Here is a 17,084-nt window from a genome sequence, read left to right on the forward strand (position 1 = left end):
CTGGGTATATGCCCAGTAGTGGGATTGCTGGGTCATATGGTAATTCTATTTTTAGTTTTTTAAGGAACCTCCATATTGTTCTCCATAGTGGCTGTATCAATTTACATTCCCACCAACAGTGCAAGAGGGTTCCCTTTTCTCCACACCCTCTCCAGCATTTGTTGTTTGTAGATTTTCTGATGATGCCCATTCTAACTGGTGTGAGGTGATACCTCATTGTAGTTTTGATTTGCATTTCTCTAATAATTAGTGATGTTGAGCAGCTTTTCATGTGCTTCGTGGCCATCTGTATGTCTTCTTTGGAGAAATGTCTATTTAGGTCTTCTGCCCATTTTTGGATTGGGGTGTTTGTTTCTTTGATATTGAGCTGAATGAGCTGTTTATATATTTTGGAGATTAATCCTTTGTCCGTTGATTCATTTGCAAATATTTTCTCCCATTCTGAGGGTTGTCTTTTCGTCTTGTTTATAGTTTCCTTTGCTGTGCGAAAGCTTTGAAGTTTCATTGGTCCCACTTGTTTATTTTTGTTTTTATTTCCATTACTCTAGGAAGTGGATCAAAAAAGATCTTGCTGTGATTTATGTCAAAGAGTGTTCTTCCTATGTTTTCCTCTAAGAGTTTTATAGTGTCCAGTCTTACATTTAGGTCTCTAATCCATTTTGAGTTTATTTTTGTGTATGGTGTTAGGGAGTATTCTAATTTCATTCTTTTACATGTAGCTGTCCAGTTTTCCCAGCACCACTTATTGAAGAGACTGTCTTTTCTCCATTGTATATCTTTGCCTCCTTTGTCATAGATTAGTTGACCATAGGTGCGTGGGTTAATCTCTGGGCTTTCTATCTTGTTCCATTGATCTATGCTTCTGTTTTTGTGCCAGTACCATATTGTCTTGATTACTGTAGCTTTGTAGTATAGTCTGAAGTCAGGGAGTCTGATTCCTCCAGCTCCATTTTTTTCCCTCAAGACTGCTTTGGCTATTCGGGGTCTTTTGTGTCTCCATACAAATTTTAAGATGATTTGTTCTAGCTCCGTAAAAAATGCCATTGGTAATTTGATAGGGATTGCATTGAATCTGTAGATTGCTTTGGGTAGTATAGTCATTTTCACAATGTTGATTCTTCCAATTCAAGAACATGGTATATCTCTCCATCTGTTGGTATCATCTTTAATTTCTTTCATCAGTGTCTTATAGTTTTCTGCATACAGGTCTTTTGTCTCCCTAGGTAGGTTTATTCCTAGGTATTTTATTCTTTTTGTTGCAATGGTAAATGGGAGTGTTTCCATAATTTCTCTTTCAGATTTTTCATCATTAGTGTATAGGAATGCAAGAGATTTCTGTGCATTAATTTTCTATCCTGCAACTTTACCATATTCATTAATTAGCTCTAGCAGTTTTCTGGTGGCAGTTTTAGGATTCTCTATGTATAGTATCATGTCATCCGCAAACAGTGACAGTTTTACTTCTTCTTTTCCAATTTGTATTCCTTTTATTTCTTTTTCTTCTCTGATTGCCGTGGCTAGGACTTCCAGAACTATGTTGAATAATAGTGGTGAGAGTGGACATCCTTGTCTCGTTCCTGATCTTAGAGGAAATGCTTTCAGTTTTTCACCATTGAGAATGATGTTTGCTGTGGGTTTGTCATATATGGCCTTTATTATGTTGAGGTAGGTTCCCTCTATGCCCACTTTCTGGAGAGTTTTTATCATGAATGGGTGTTGAATTTTGTCAAAAGCTTTTTCTGCATCTATTGAGATGATCATATGGTTTTTCTTCTTCAATTTGTTAATATGGTTTATCACATTGATTGATTTGCATATATTGAAGAATCCTTGCATCCCTGGGATAAATCCCACTTGATCGTGGTGTATGATCCTTTTAATGTGTTGTTGGATTCTGTTTGCTAGTATTTTGCTGAGGATTTTTGCATCTATATTCATCAGTGATATTGGTCTGTAATTTTCTTTTTTTGTAGTATCTTTGTCTGGTTTTGGTATCAGGGTGATGGTGGCCTCATAGAATGAGTTTGGGAGTGTTCCTTCCTCTGCAATTTTTGGAAGAGTTTGAGAAGGATGGGTGTTAGCTCTTCTCTAAATGTTTGATAGAATTCACCTGTGAAGCCATCTGGTCCTGGACTTTTGTTTTTTGGAAGATTTTTAATCACAGTTTCAATTTCATTACTTGTGATTGGTCTGTTCATATTTTCTGTTTCTTCCTGGTTGAGTCTTGGAAGGTTATACCTTTCTAAGAATTTGTCCATTTCTTCCAGGTTGTCCATTTTATTGGCATAAAGTTGCTTGTAGTAGTCTCTTAGGATGCTTTGTATTTCTGCGGTGTCTGTTTTAACTTCTCCTTTTTCATTTCTGATTTTATTGATTTGAGTCCTCTCCCTCTTTTTCTTGATGAGTCTGGCTAATGGCTTATCAATTTTGTTTATCTTCTCAAAGAACCAACTTTTAGTTTTATTGATCTTTGCTATTGTTTTCTTTGTTTCTATTTCATTTATTTCTGCTCTGATCTTTATGATTTCTTTCCTTCTGCTAACTTTGGGTTTTGTTTGTTCTTTCTCTAGTTTCTTTAGGTGTAAGGTTAGATTGTTTACTTGAGCTTTTTCTTGTTTCTTTAGGTAGGCTTGTATAGCTATAAACTTCCCTCTTAGAACTGCTTTTGCTGCATCCCATAGGTTTTGGGTCGTCGTGTTTTCATTGTCATTTGTCTCCAGGTATTTTTTTATTTCCTCTTTGATTTCTTCAGTGATCTCTTGGTTATTTAGTAACGTATTGTTTAGCCTCCATGTGTTTGTCTTTTTTACGTTTTTTTCCCTGTAATTCATTTCTAATCTCATAGCGTTGTGGTCAGAAAAGATGCTTGATATGATTTCAATTTTCTTAAATTTACTGAGGCTTGATTTGTGACCCAAGATGTGATCTATCCTGGAGAATGTTCTGTGCACACTTGAGAAGAACGTGTAATCTGCTGTTTTTGGATGGAATGTCCTATATATATCAATTAAATCTATCTGGTCTATTGTGTCATTTAAAGCTTCTGTTTCCTTATTTATTTTCATTTTGGATGATCTGTCCATTGGTGTTAAGTGAGGTGTTAAAGTCCCCCACTATTATTGTGTTACTGTCGATTTCCTCTTTTAGAGCTGTTAGCAATTGCCTTATGTATTGAGGTGCTCCTATGTTGGGTGCATATATATTTATAATTGTTATATCTTCTTCTTGGATTGATCCCTGGATCATTATGTAGTGTCCTTCCTTGTCTCTTGTAACATTCTTTATTTTAAAGTCTATTTTATCTGATGTGAGTATAGCTACTCCAGCTTTCTTTTGATTTCCATTTGCATGGAATATCTTTTTCCATCCCCTCACTTTCAGTCTGTATGTGTCCCTAGGTCTAAAGTGGGTCTCTTGTAGACAGCATATATATGGGTCTTGTTTTTGTATCCATTCAGCCAGTCTATGTCTTTTGGTTGGGGCATTTAATCCATTCACGTTTAAGGTAATTATCGATATGTATGTTCCTATGACCATTTTCTTAATTGTTTTGGGTTTGTTTTTGTAGGCCCTTTTCTTCTCTTGTGTTTCCCACTTAGAGAAGTTCCTTTAGCATTTGTTGTAGAGCTGGTTTGGTGGTGCTGAATTCTCTTAGCTTTTGCTTGTCTGTAAAGCTTTTGATTTCTCCATCAAATCTAAATGAGATCCTTGCCGGGTAGAGTAATCTTGGCTGTAGGTTCTTCCCTTTCATCACTTTAAGTATATCATGCCACTCCCTTCTGGCTTGCAGAGTTTCTGCTGAGAAATCAGCTGTTAACCTTATGGGAGTTCCCTTGTATGTTATTTGTCGTTTTTCCCTTGCTGCTTTCAATAATTTTTCTTTGTCTTTAATTTTTGCCACTTTGATTACTATGTGTCTCGGCGTGTTTCTCCTTGGGTTTATTCTGTATGGGACTCTCTGCGCTTCCTGGACTTGGGTGGCTATTTCCTTTCCCATGTTAGGGAAGTTTTCGACTATAATCTCTTCAAATATTTTCTCTGGTCCTTTCTCTCTCTCTTCTCCTTCTGGGACCCCTATAATGCGAATGTTGTTGCGTTTAATGTTGTCCCAGAAGTCTCTTAGGCTGTCTTCATTTCTTTTCATTCTTTTTTCTTTATTCTGTTCTGGAGCAGTGAATTCCACCATTCTGTCTTCCAGGTCACTTATCCGTTCTTCTGCCTCAGTTATTCTGCTATTGATTCCTTCTAGTGTTTTTTTCATTTCAGTTATTGTATTGGTCATCTCTGTTTGTTTGTTCTTTAATTCTTCTAGGTCTTTGTTAATCATTTCTTGCATCTTCTCAATCTTTGCCTCCATTCTTATTCCGAGGTCCTGGATCATCTTCACTATCATTATTCTGAATTCTTTTTCTGGAAGGTTGCCTATCTCCACTTCATTTAGTTGTTTTTCTGGGGTTTTTTCTTGTTCCTTCATCTGGTACATAGCCCTCTGCCTTTTCATCTTCTCTATCTTTCTGTAACTGTGGTTTTTGGTCCACAGGCTGCAGGATTGTAGTTTTTCTTGCTTCTGTTGTCTGCCCTCTGGTGGTTGAGGCTATCTAAGAGGCTTGATGGGAGGCTCTGGTGGTGGGTAGAGCTGACTCGGAATATAATTCTTGAGTTAGAAATATAGGCTTAGTCAGAAAACAGTGAGTGATGGGAAAACATAATACTTCAGTTCCTCAGTTGACATTCAGGATTTGGTTTGCTTTTAAATATACTTGATTGCTGAAACTGAATACTTTTCTTTTTCCTATTAAAATAAGCATAGTTAGTACTTTAGAATTAAAAGGAATTTAGAGATAAGTTAATCTTACATTTAATGGATGAGGAAACTAAGGCCAATGGACTTTATGTGACTTGTTTAAGGTGACACAGCTATATGACAGTAGCACTTGGACTTGAAACAAGTATTCTGATTCCTCATTCCATATCATGGTGCCATACATTTATCCTGGATGAGGAACCACTTAATTTATAGAGTGAAAGAGAAAAATGTGTAATGACAGATCCAGGCAACCTTCTGAATACTTCAGCTAGCTTTGCTTCTATTTCTCTGAATTATCAAGATCATTGTCAGGCAAACTTCAAACAAGATTTTCAAACCATTCTACCCTATCATCTTGATAATGACAGAGCCATTGAAGAAAATAATATTTTGCAAATGAATGTAGTTTTTTTAATGCCAGTCTTTCTTCTTTTAGATAGTTGGAATAATGGAACAATAGCATTAATTTCTCAAGAAAGTGCTACTTTTTTCTGTGTGTTGACTATTCAAATTACTGATTAAATAATTTTCACTCATATCACCTAGTGATACCCTAGTGTGTTATAATGCAGATTTTCTCTGTAGTCCTTGCAGACTGTCATAAGATTTTGCAAAGCTGCAGAGAAACTCTTTTCCCCATTGTCTCCTGGGGAAGTTTATCACCACTTACAAGCCAGTGCACAGTAACACACTTGGATTATGGCTGTACCAACCTTATGGTGGCATTGTCTCAATTGGGGTCCTGAAAGTTAGTAATGGGGATTTGTAAGCTACTTTCAGTATTTTAGAAAGCCTAATGGAAATTGAAGATTTGTAAACTTGCACAAACTGACTAAAATGCCAAGCAGGTTCTTTGCTTTTGTATGGAGTTACATTAACTCGGGGTGATTATTCATGCTCATCGGTGGTTCTGATTGGCAGCCAACAAAGGCTTTTGATGAATAAAGATAGGGAAAGGAATAAATTAATATGTAATGAATGTAATTTTTTAGTAGACAGTGATCTCCAAAATATAGGTGATAAAGACATCATAGATGAGAATCATAGGAATAGTAAATCTGTCTATCAAAAAGGTATGTAAGACCATATTTTATCCCATACACAAAATAATAGAGCTCTGCTTTTCTACTTCCATTTTGCCTCTATAGAATCTTTAAGATATTTTTATTTCGAAGATGAATATACTCTTAATTGAGTTCAATAGTATATTTAAAATGATTTAAAGCAGTTGACATTGTAGTAAGTAAAAGTTACTATGAAGGCATTTATAGCCTCTGTTTCAAATTCCAGAAAATCATATTCTCACAGGTAATAGATGATCAGAGGAACAAAAATGGACATTCTTCCTGCCCTGAATTCATTTCCTTTAAAAGGTAGCTTCTTTTTTTTTTTTTTAAATTAACTAATTTATTTATTTATTTATTTATGGCTGTGTTGTGTCTTCGTTTCTGTGCGAGAGCTTTCTCTAGTTGTGGCAAGTGGGGGGCCACTCTTCATCGCGGTGCGCGGGCCTCTCACTATCGCGGCCTCTCTTGTTGCAGAGCACAGGCTCCAGACGCGCAGGCTCAGCAGTTGTGGCTCACGGGCCCAGCTGCTCCGCGGCATGTGGGATCCTCCCAGACCAGGGCTCGAACCCACATCCCCTGCACTGGCAGGCAGACTCTCAACCACTGCGCCACCAAGGAAGCCCTAAAAGGTAGCTTCTTTAATGTACTCATTTCGATACTGTCACTGATACAAATTCCTTGTTTTCAGAATTTTAAGGGAGTGGTTCCTTGATTCTCTTCTGGTTAGTTCCTGATCCTTGCCCACTTATTCTAACACCCACACTCCTCCAAGTTTAAAAACATGGTTAACTAAAAGAGATGCTTCTATAAGACTCCTTAGTACTGACTCTTATTCCCATTCTGTGTTTAAATTCCTGGATGTCTGCTTTAGTTTTCTGTGCTACCTTCTTTGCTTGTCAAGATACTTCTGTGTGCATATATTCAAAATTTGAGCAGATGTTCCTCTGTTCTTATCTTTTAATATTCTACATTAGAATGTTAATATTACATCTCAAATGTTAACATTTTCATTATAAATATATTCATCTGTTCTCATATCATTTGATTGACTGGTGGTATTAGCTGCTAAACATTAGCACATTTAATATTTTTATTTGTAATTTTCCATCACATGCTGATGGCAGAGGTTCAGTGTTGTGGTTCCTCTTTTGCTCTCTTTGTGCTGCCTCCTGAGTATCACCCTTGGCTTCTCCCTTTCTCTCACCCACCCATCTCCAGTACCTCACTAAGTCCTGTGGATCCTTTCTCATAAATGTCCCTCAAGTATGTTCTCTTCTCTCCATCCCACCATCTCCATGCTAGCCTCTCATATTTGGAGTACTGAAATAGTTTCCTTCCAACTTCATCTTGTGCTTCTACTCTTTTCTCTCTTTGATCTAGTCTCCATACTGTAGTTATTAGAAGATTTCCTTTGCAGATCACCTTCCAGTGACTTTTCATTGCCTTTTCCATAATGCTCAAACTCTTTTTGTGGCTGACGTCATCTCCTGCCTCATCTGTTATTTTACCTTGCTCTTTCTGCTCTAGCTTTATAAGATTTCTGCTAGTTCCTCACACATGTGTGAATCCATCGCCCCCCTCTTTACCTGGCAAATTCCTACTCATATTTCTGGGTTCATCTTCATCTTTTGGTAGGTGGGGCTGGATTCATATGTGGCTGGCTCCTTAGCTTGCAGGGGTCTTGGGACTGTTGCCAAGCGGCTGGTGGGTGGGTAAGCCCCCCTCTGCTAATAGACTAGAGGGAGGATTCCAAAATTTTGTTTGCCAGCACCATTGGCCTGTGGTAAAACAAGCTCCCCCAAATGGCTGCCACCAGTGTCTGTGTCCCCAGGGGGAGTCCTAGTCACCCCTTGCCTCTCCTGGAGGCTCTGTAAGATCAGCAAGTGGGTCTGACCCAGGCTTTTTTTTTTTTAATTTTTTGGGTGAGTTGGGTCTTCGTTGCTGTGCGCGGATTTTCTCTAGTTGTGTCGAGTGGGGGCTACTCTTCATTGCAGTGCTCAGGCTTCTCATTGTGGTGGCTTCTCTTGTTGAGCACGGGCTCTAGGCGTGCGGGATTCAGTAGTTGCAGCACGTGGGCTCAGTAGTTGCGGCACATGGTCACTAGAGCACGTGGGCTTCAGTAGTTGTGGTTCGCGGGCTCTAGTGCACAGGATCAGTATTTGTGGTGCATGGGCTTAGTTGCTCTGCGGCATGTGGGATCTTCCCGGACCAGGGCTCTAACCCGTGTCCCCGGCATTGGCAGGCGGATTCTTAACTACTGCGCCACCAGGGAAGTTCCGAGGCTTTTTTCAAATTACTGCCTCTGCACTGAGTCTTGGAGCATGTGAGATTTTGCATGTGCCCTTTAAGAGAGAAGTCTGTTTCTTACATCCCTCTGCCTCTCCCATTTGCAAGCCTCACTGGACTGCAAAGCCAGATGTTCTGGGGGCTCCGGCAGCTCCCCTAGGCTGGGGAGCTAGATGTATGGCTTGGACCCCTCACTCCTTGGGGAGAACCTCTGCAATTGTGATTATATTCCCATTTGTGGGTCACCTACTGGAGGTGTGTGTCTTGACTGTACTGCGTCTGTGCCCCTTCTGCACATCTTGTTGGGGTTATTTCTTTATATCTTTAGTGTGGGAAATCTTTTCCGCTATTCTTTAGGTATTTCTCATATTTCTCATAGATAGTTGCTCTGTAAATAGTTGTAGTTTGGTTTGCCCATAGTGGGAGGTGAGCTCAGGGTCTTCCTACCCTACCATCTTGGCCAGCATCCTAAGTCATATTCTTTTTAATTTATTTGGGTATTTCTTTTGTTGGAGGTAAAAGACAGGATCTTTAAACTCTAAAGTCTACATCAAGAGTTCTTCCTCTTTAGCTCCACATTGAACAGGGAATCTCAAATCAATTTAATAACAAGAGAAAAGCAATATTTTTAATTGAAAAATCCAGAAAAGTTATAACTCTTAATTTTGAATTCCTGAGACAATATGTAAGAGAGAATGGAACTTTTGCAAATACTACCCACGCAGTAGTAAATCAGCAGAGAAAATGCTGATGTGATGAAATGAGTAATTTTAATGCAGAAAAATATTTGTTTCCCAGAGTTTCTGGGTTTCAATTGATTGAATATACACAGCAGAATGCAAGTTTTTCTTATTTTGCTTTTAATCAGAATTCATAGCAGGTAATTCATTCATTCATTGACTATGTATTGAATACCTATTGTGTGCTTGGCAATGTAGATAAGTGGACTCAATAATTAAAAGAAAATCTTGAGTTGCTTATAGTTTTATAGGACAGATAAATAAATGAGCAGGCAAATAAAATTCCGTCTTCTAAGTGTTATAATATGGGTATACAGAGGTGTTGTTGGAACTCATAGAGGAAATATACAGAGGTGTTGTTGGAACTCATAGAGGAAATATCAGTCTTGAAGAGTTTAGGGATAGTGTATGAGTGATGGAGACACTGAATATTTAAAGCCAGGGATGACACGTTCTGATTTTCATTTTAGAAAGTTGACACTGAATGCCAACTGGGGAACAGATTGAAAAGCAGTGAGGCTAGAGGAAGGGAAACCAGTCAGGTGGCTGTTGTCTTGCTAATAATAGTTCACACTTAATGAGTGCTCACTATGTGCCAGACACTCTCCCAAAGCACTTTACGTATGTTAATTTATTTAATCCTCACAGCAATATTATGAGGTGAGTTGCTTTTTTCTTTTTCTCATCTTTGTTTTGTAATAGAATAGAGAGATTAATAGTTTTCCAAGGTAGTACAGTTGGGAAGAGGCAGAGCTGGGATTTGAATGCAGTCAATCTGGCTCCAGAATCCATGCTTTCAAACTTTATGATATGCATCTGCCTCACAAAGTTATCCAGAAGAGAGATTAATGATGTGAAAGAAGTGGCGTTGGGGCTGGTAATGAGAGGATTCTTGGAAAGATACTAAGGAGCTAAAATCAACAGGGCTTGGTGCTTGATTAGATTAGGGGGCTAATGGAAAGGAAAATGTCATGAGACTTAAGTTTTTGGCTTGGGCAGTGGGGTGAGTGGAAATTCCATTCATTGCAATTGGGATCCCAAAAAGTGGCTGGTTTTGTTGGAAAAAAATAATGAATTCTGTGTGTGCTGAGTTTGAGGTATCTGTGGAATATTCTAGTGGAAACATTAAGTAGAGTGTTAGAAATATGTGGAGATTGAGATCTGGGCTGGAGATATATATTTGAGAATTATTGACATATTTATACATATGTATGTATGTATATACATACATACAAGCATATATACTATATATATATGTATATATGGTTAAAAATGGGTAAGGTCATACTAGGAAAAGTTTTAGAGTAAAATGAGAGCTAGAGAGAGAACCGTGGACAACTCTGACATTCAAAGGGAAGGGTAGAGGAGAAGATTCCACAAGGATACTGAGATGGATTGAACAGAGAAATAGGAGGAACATGAAGAGAGCCACAGATACAAAAGAAGAGTTTTAAGAAGGAAGAAATGGTCAAAAGGGTCAAGAGAAACTAATCTGAAGTCAGAAAATTCTCCACTTATTTAGCAATGAAGAAGTTAGTAATTTTGGTGAGAGTAGTTTTACTAGAGTAATGATTGTAAAAGCTCCACACTGCACTGGATTAAAAAGTAAATGGCAATTGAGAATGTATAGACAATGAATGTACATAAATCTTCAAGAGTAGTTTTGTAAATTTTCAGATGTTAACCTTTATTCGAGTTGCTAAGTCATGTCTTATGAAAATAATTTGCAACCCTAGAGAACCAGACAGGATTATTTACCTACTGGGAATGAGCAGGTATCCTCTATTTAGTGAGAATTTGGGGTATCAACACTTCTTTCCCATCAGCATATCACTGGTACATGAAATTACCAGTGACATTAATATTAATCTATCATTAATATTGCATGGCTTTGAGCTAATGATCCTGGGAAGAGATAAAAAATTAAGCTTCAAATAGTTATAACCCTTACATGAAAACACACTTATTACATCTTTTCCTGGAAGTGGTAAGCAGAGAGCAATTTCATACAGGTAACCTAGGATGAAAGTCAGTGAGGGAGGAGGCATAGAATTGGGGGGAAGCAGCTGGAATTTAGTGCATGGAGGGAGTATCTGAACAGAATAATAGTCCTAGGTGTGTATGCATGTATTTGGGTGTAGAGGGAGATGGGTAGCAGGTGATAGTCCAGAAGATAAATTGTAATTTCTTCAGCTTCAGCTTTGCATAGAGCTCACCCTATCTGCAAGCCTCTACTGCCCTGGCTGTGTGTAAATGACCCCAGCTAATTAGCGCAACTTGTTAGTAGCAGTGCACTTCATTAAGCATTTCTGAATACTCCTCAAGCTTCTCTTTGTGTCCTTAAGGGAGCAGTTGTTAACAGGCATGTGGCTTGGTAAGAGCGCCTTCCTTACTTAGAAACAGTTTGAATGATGAAGAAGCAGCAGAATACTGGCTATTTTGAGGGACAGGAATATAACAAATGATGAGATAGCTATAGAAATATCTTTCATCCTCTTTATGAGTTTAGACAGTATTGACATTCAGAATGAATGCTCATCAACTCTGTGTGTGTGTGTGTGTGTGTGTGTGTGTGTGTGTGTGTGTGTGTGTGTATGATTTTAAAGGTGTACTGTCCCCAGATCCTGGGTGTTTGTTAACAGACATCGCTGATGGCCAGTTGAAACACCTCCTTCTACTCTGGAAATGTACTGCTGGAAGAAGGAGGGATGGATCTTGTAATGAAATCAATGTCTTTGGATACAGGGCAGAATTCTTAGAAAGGATGGAAATTCTCCTGAAGAAGGTGGGAAGATTGAGGCAGTTTAAGGGGAGGATTGAGAGGAAAGAGCTCACATGAGGCAAGAGGTACTGTCCATAAAGTGGTTCCCTGAGAAGGTTTAATTCCTTGGATCCTTCTCTTTGCCTCCCACCAGATGACAAACTATGAGGAAAGTCACATTTAACATATAATGTTCAGGCTAGCCTCAAGTTGTTATTCCCTTGAGTTATTCCAGACTCTATAGAAATTCTTTTTTTAAATTTGTTTTTTATTGAAATATAGTTGAATTACATTGTTGTGTTAATTACTGCTGTATAGCAAAGTGACTCAGTTATACATATATATACATTCTTTTTCATGTTCTTTTCCATTATGGTTTATCACAGGATGTTGAATATAGTTCCCTGTGCTGTACAGTAGGACCTTGTTGTTTATCCATTCTGTATCTACCAGCCAAACTCTACAGAAGTTCTGATACATTTCTATGTGATGGTGGTAGAGAGAAAGAAAGGAAAGTAGACCCTGGTTCCATATCAGACTTTCTTCTGCTGCCTGTGGAATATTACACTTTACAAATGACAGAATACTATAATTGCTTCCTATGGCTACTGCCCTGAAGTTAGATTGGAAATTGGCATCAGATATTCAGAGGAGCCCGTGAATGTCACAGGGAAGGCAAGGGGATATTTATAGAACAATAATGAACTCAACACAAGAGTGTCAACAAATTGAGGGTTTACGTGTCTTTAATATCTAAGAATACAGAATGCAATGCATGGCATCTGAAGTAAGGCTGTTGAGTAGATGTGGTTTGTGCTAGTGTTGGTTTGTGGGCTCCAGAAGCTCTGGCAGCTCTTGAATCTATAGGAAAAGTGAGCCCTGCCCTTCCATGTTACTTTTGTTCTCAGTGATTGGAGCGATGGATAGCTACACTTTCCTTGGTTCCCATGACAGTGATCCAATTCTTGTCTTTTAATCCATTTGGATATACCTACATTTGTAATCTGTCTGTCAGTAACAGACAATACTAATTATTCGTTATCATCTTTGTAAGAAGTCTTAGAAAATATCTCAAACCTTTAGCCTGAGGCATATTTCACTCTAGAAAGCTTGTCTTTCAGTATGCTGCTTCATGGAATTTATTTCCATAGGGACCATCAAATGAAATATTATGAAAAGATTGGAACATTCTAATTCACCGTAGTCCAGCAAAGTCTGTCAAAGAGCAAATCTCCAGAAGCACTTTTTAAAGGGTAGAGTTTTATTGTCTTCATGCTTATATATCTTGAACTTGATAAGTTCTCAGACAAATAGAGTTTGACTACTACAAAGCTTTAGGAGACCCGTTTTAACCAGTAGTCTAGAACTTCTAGTTAGAACATTATTTGTTAATATGGGACATGCTTAAAACATTGTTCTGTGACATGTGACATGACTTTGTTTAAAAGATAATAAAATTTAAAAATTGGTAAGAAATGATCAAACTTACAGTACAGTATGAAAATATATAACCGATATTTACATATCCCCCTCTCTATTTGAAGAAATAGTTAGCCATATCATATTTGCTTCAGATCTCTGCCCTCTGTCTTCCTCTGTCCTCTCCCTACCCCCTTGCCCCTTCTCCTCCTCTTTCTTTCCCCACCCCCATCTCAAAGAAATACAAATTACAAATACAGCTAAAGTACCATCCCTCTCCCTTCTTTTTCTCTCTTCTTCCCCAGAAGTTGGTGTGTATCCCAACATCATGTTGTGGAGTGAAAAGCAAGTTACAAAAGGATACTTATAGTTCATTCATATCTGTGTAAATTTTAAAAACACACAGAACAATATTATGCATTGTTTGATTAAAGACATTTTAGTAAGACTCTTTCCCCATAATAAATAGAAAAGAACCAGTTCATGAGGATTTATATGTCACAAGCAATAAACAACTTGCAACAAGTCAGGATATACTGAACTGACATATCCACTCAAGGACACTTTAGTATTCTAAATTATTAGTCAATAGTAATCTGGCTTGATACATTTAAGAAATAAGGATACTTTTAGTTCTAGAGCTATAACCGCTCCCATTTTATCAGTTACCTATCTCTTTCAGTATGTAAACCTAGAGTCTTATAGATGTGAAATATACTGCATAATAAAATGTTTTCCTTGGTTGGATTTAGCTAGTAAAATAAAGTAATTAAATGCCATGGCTTAGAGTTCCAACTGATTTACTTCAATAGAAATGACCTCATAAAATTCTCACCCAGTTGTGCAAGCTAAGTCTCCATTCTGTTGCATTTTAAATGATTTATAGGGATGTTAGGGGTCTCGGAAAATAGAAACAGCAGAACTATATAATATACCAAGGTTAGCTCTATAAATAATTGGTCAAGGTATATGTACTTAATAAACTTAAAGATAATATTAACTATCTAGCAAGTCTTAATTTTCTCTATGAAGCATGCCTAAATGCATGACCCCAATGAACTCTTCTAATTCTTAGCATTGAATTACATTATCTTTTGTTTTGTTCACTATTTTCTGTGTTTACTTTTACTTTTTATATACCCATGGTGCTTAGCGCAGTACTAGGCACAAAGTAGGTGTTGATGACGAATTCTGTTTTGCATGGTTTTAAATATTTTTGAAATAAAAGAATTTGTCTTTAGGCATAGGATTATGTAAATAGGAAGCACAAAGGTTGTGGTCCTTTAAGAGAGTAAATTGACTGTTCCCTCTACCTGATCCACCTGATTCACTTGATTCTTCATTCCAGTTGTTAAGATACTAAGAGAAAAATTGTAGAGTAATCCTGAAGAAAACTTAAGTATAACAGGATCCAAAAGAAGAGACTAGGGTCTTTTGTATTGTATTATAATTATAATGCTCTTGGTTATTATTTGTGGTAAAAAAATGTTCAACTAAAGAGCTGGAATCAATGATTCATTGAATAGTATCAATTCTTTGCCATTACAAACATGAAACCATTCTTATTTTTATTCTTTTTATTTGTTTCCTATCATTTTCAGCTATGGTCTTCTGACTTTCCCTTTCCTGTTTCTCAACAGAACTTGGTCAGATTGTGTAATTTCCTAGTCATATTAAGTATTTAAAGGTTTTATCCAGTTTAAATCTCATTCAAAGTTCTACCTCTTCCCTTTTCCACATACCAGGCCCCAGAGTGTTAGGATGGGAAAGAAGGAGAACGTTTCTTTACACAAGAGATCACTATGGTAGTCTCCTTCCTTTGAGTTACTGCTGCTTCTCTGGTTAACAAATATTAGTCATCTGTACCCTCTGCATGGCAGGTGTCCAAATGTTGGCTGCCCCGTGTGCATATAAATGTGTGAGGTGGGTCAGGGGCTTGGAAGAGCTTTGGGGCCTTCTAGCTGCACAGCTTCCTACTTTGACAGCTATGACTCCAACTTCATCACTTCTACCCATTTTTTTTGCTTTAAATTGATGCCACGGATATGCACCCCACAGCCTCTTGCACCTGTGTGTATATGTGTATGTGCACACACGTGTGTGTATTTGTGTGTGGTGCATTTTCATCAAGCATTGACAATTTTTATGGTTGTACTAGCAAAATGGCTACAGCCCAGCTACCATCCATCGTGTCCATTTGATGTATGGGAAGCTTACCCACCTTGAGCACCCCAAGCGTAGAAGTGAAGATTGCTCACCTGTGGGGAACCCCACACCCTCTGCCTGTCATCTCTCTCCAGCTCCCTTTTCTCTTCCATAGGCACAGGGGTAGATCAGCAACTCCCCTTTCTTGGCCATAATTCCACTACTGAATGGAATGGTGGTCCCCCTTTCTTGCAGGCACCCCCAGTCTCTATGGTGATTCCCTTGGCGTCTTCCCTCCTACCTGGCTTGTAGAGTTGTCTGCAGATGGGGATAGGAGGTAGGAAGAGTAGCCTCTTCTTCCTGTTGCCATCCCTCCTCAGCCTCCTTTCTTAGAGGCTGGAGAGGTGGGTAGGAATAGACGCCTGTGGTAGTAAAACCATTTCTGTGGTCTCCTTGTGATCCCAGGGAAACTTTCTGACTCTAACCTTTGGTGGTTCTCTTCATATGTGGACTATGCACTTAGTGCCTCTTAGTCCTCAGGTTTTGGCCAAATTTGTTTACAAATTCTGTGTTACAGACAGTTTCAAAAATAGCTCCCAATGGTCTCTTCCTCCTGTTATTCATGCCCTTATGAACCACCCTTTCTTTGTGAGCGGACTGGACCTAGTAACTCACTTCTTTTTTTTTTTTTTAAACATCTTTATTGAAGTATAATTGCCTTACAATGGTGTGTTAGCTTCTGCTTTATAACAAAGTGAATCCGTTATACATATACAATATGTTCCCATTTCTCTTCCCTCTTGCATCTCCCTCCCTCCCACCCTCCCCATCCCACCCCTCTAGGTGGTCACAAAGCACCGAGCTGATCTCCCTGTGCTATGCGGCTGCTTCCCACTAGTTATCTATTTTACATTTGGTAGTGTATATATGTCCATGACACTCTCTTACCCTGTCACATCTCACCCCACCCCCTCCCCATATCCTCAAGTCCATTCTCTAGTAGGTCTGTGTCTTTATTCCCGTCTTGCCACTAGGTTCTTCATGGCCTTTTTTTTTTTTTTTTTTTCCATTAGATTCCGTATATATGTGTTAGCATACTGTATTTGTTTTTCTCTTTCTGACTTACTTCACTCTGTATGACAGACTCTAACTCCATCCACCTCATTACAAATACCTCCATTTCATTTCTTTTTATGGCTGAGTAATATTCCATTGTATATATGTGCCACATCTTCTTTATCCATTCATCTGTCAATGGACATTTAGGTTGCTTCCATGTCCTGGCTATTGTAAATAGAGCTGCAATGAACATTGTGGTACATGACACTTTTTGACCTATGGTTTTCTCAGGGTATATGCCCAGTAGTGGGATTGCTGGGTCATATGGTAGTTCTATTTTTCGTTTTTTAAGGAACCTCCATACTGTTCTCCATAGTGGCTGTATCAATTTACATTCCCACCAACAGTGCAAGAGTGTTCCCTTTCCTCCACACCCTCTCCAGCATTTATTGTTTCTAGATTTTTTGATGATGGCCATTCTGACCGGTGTGAGATGATATCTCATTGTAGTTTTGATTTGCATTTCTCTAATGATTAATGATGTTGAGCATTCTTTCATGTGTCTGTAGGCCATCTGTATATCTTCTTTGGAGAAATGTCTATTTAGGTCTTCTGCCCATTTTTGGATTGGGTTGTCCGTTTTTTTGTTATTGAGCTGCATGAGCTGCTTGTAAATCTTGGAGATTAATCCTTTGTCAGTTGCTTCATTTGCAAATATTTTCTCCCATTCTGAGGGTTGTCTTTTCGTCTTGTTTATGGTTTCCTTTGCTGTGCAAAAACTTTTAAGTTTCATTAGGTCC

At 38.3% G+C, this 17,084-nt stretch overlaps 2 long non-coding RNA genes across 16 annotated transcripts in view; both read left to right on the forward strand.

Moving 5' to 3' along the window:
* Window positions 1-17,084, forward strand: part of LOC309612491 — a 637,465-nt gene that overhangs the window by 351,314 nt on the left and 269,067 nt on the right. The window lies entirely within an intron of this gene.
* On the forward strand, window positions 4,669-15,898 carry LOC309612511. Its single transcript, XR_014235233.1, has 3 exons — window positions 4,669-6,180; window positions 6,504-9,219; window positions 9,254-15,898. It is a non-coding gene; the product is annotated as an uncharacterized lncRNA (long non-coding RNA).

This window comes from Balaenoptera borealis (assembly GCF_965194805.1).
Source record: "Balaenoptera borealis genome assembly, chromosome: 15".
Classification (NCBI taxonomy): domain Eukaryota; kingdom Metazoa; phylum Chordata; class Mammalia; order Artiodactyla; family Balaenopteridae; genus Balaenoptera; species Balaenoptera borealis.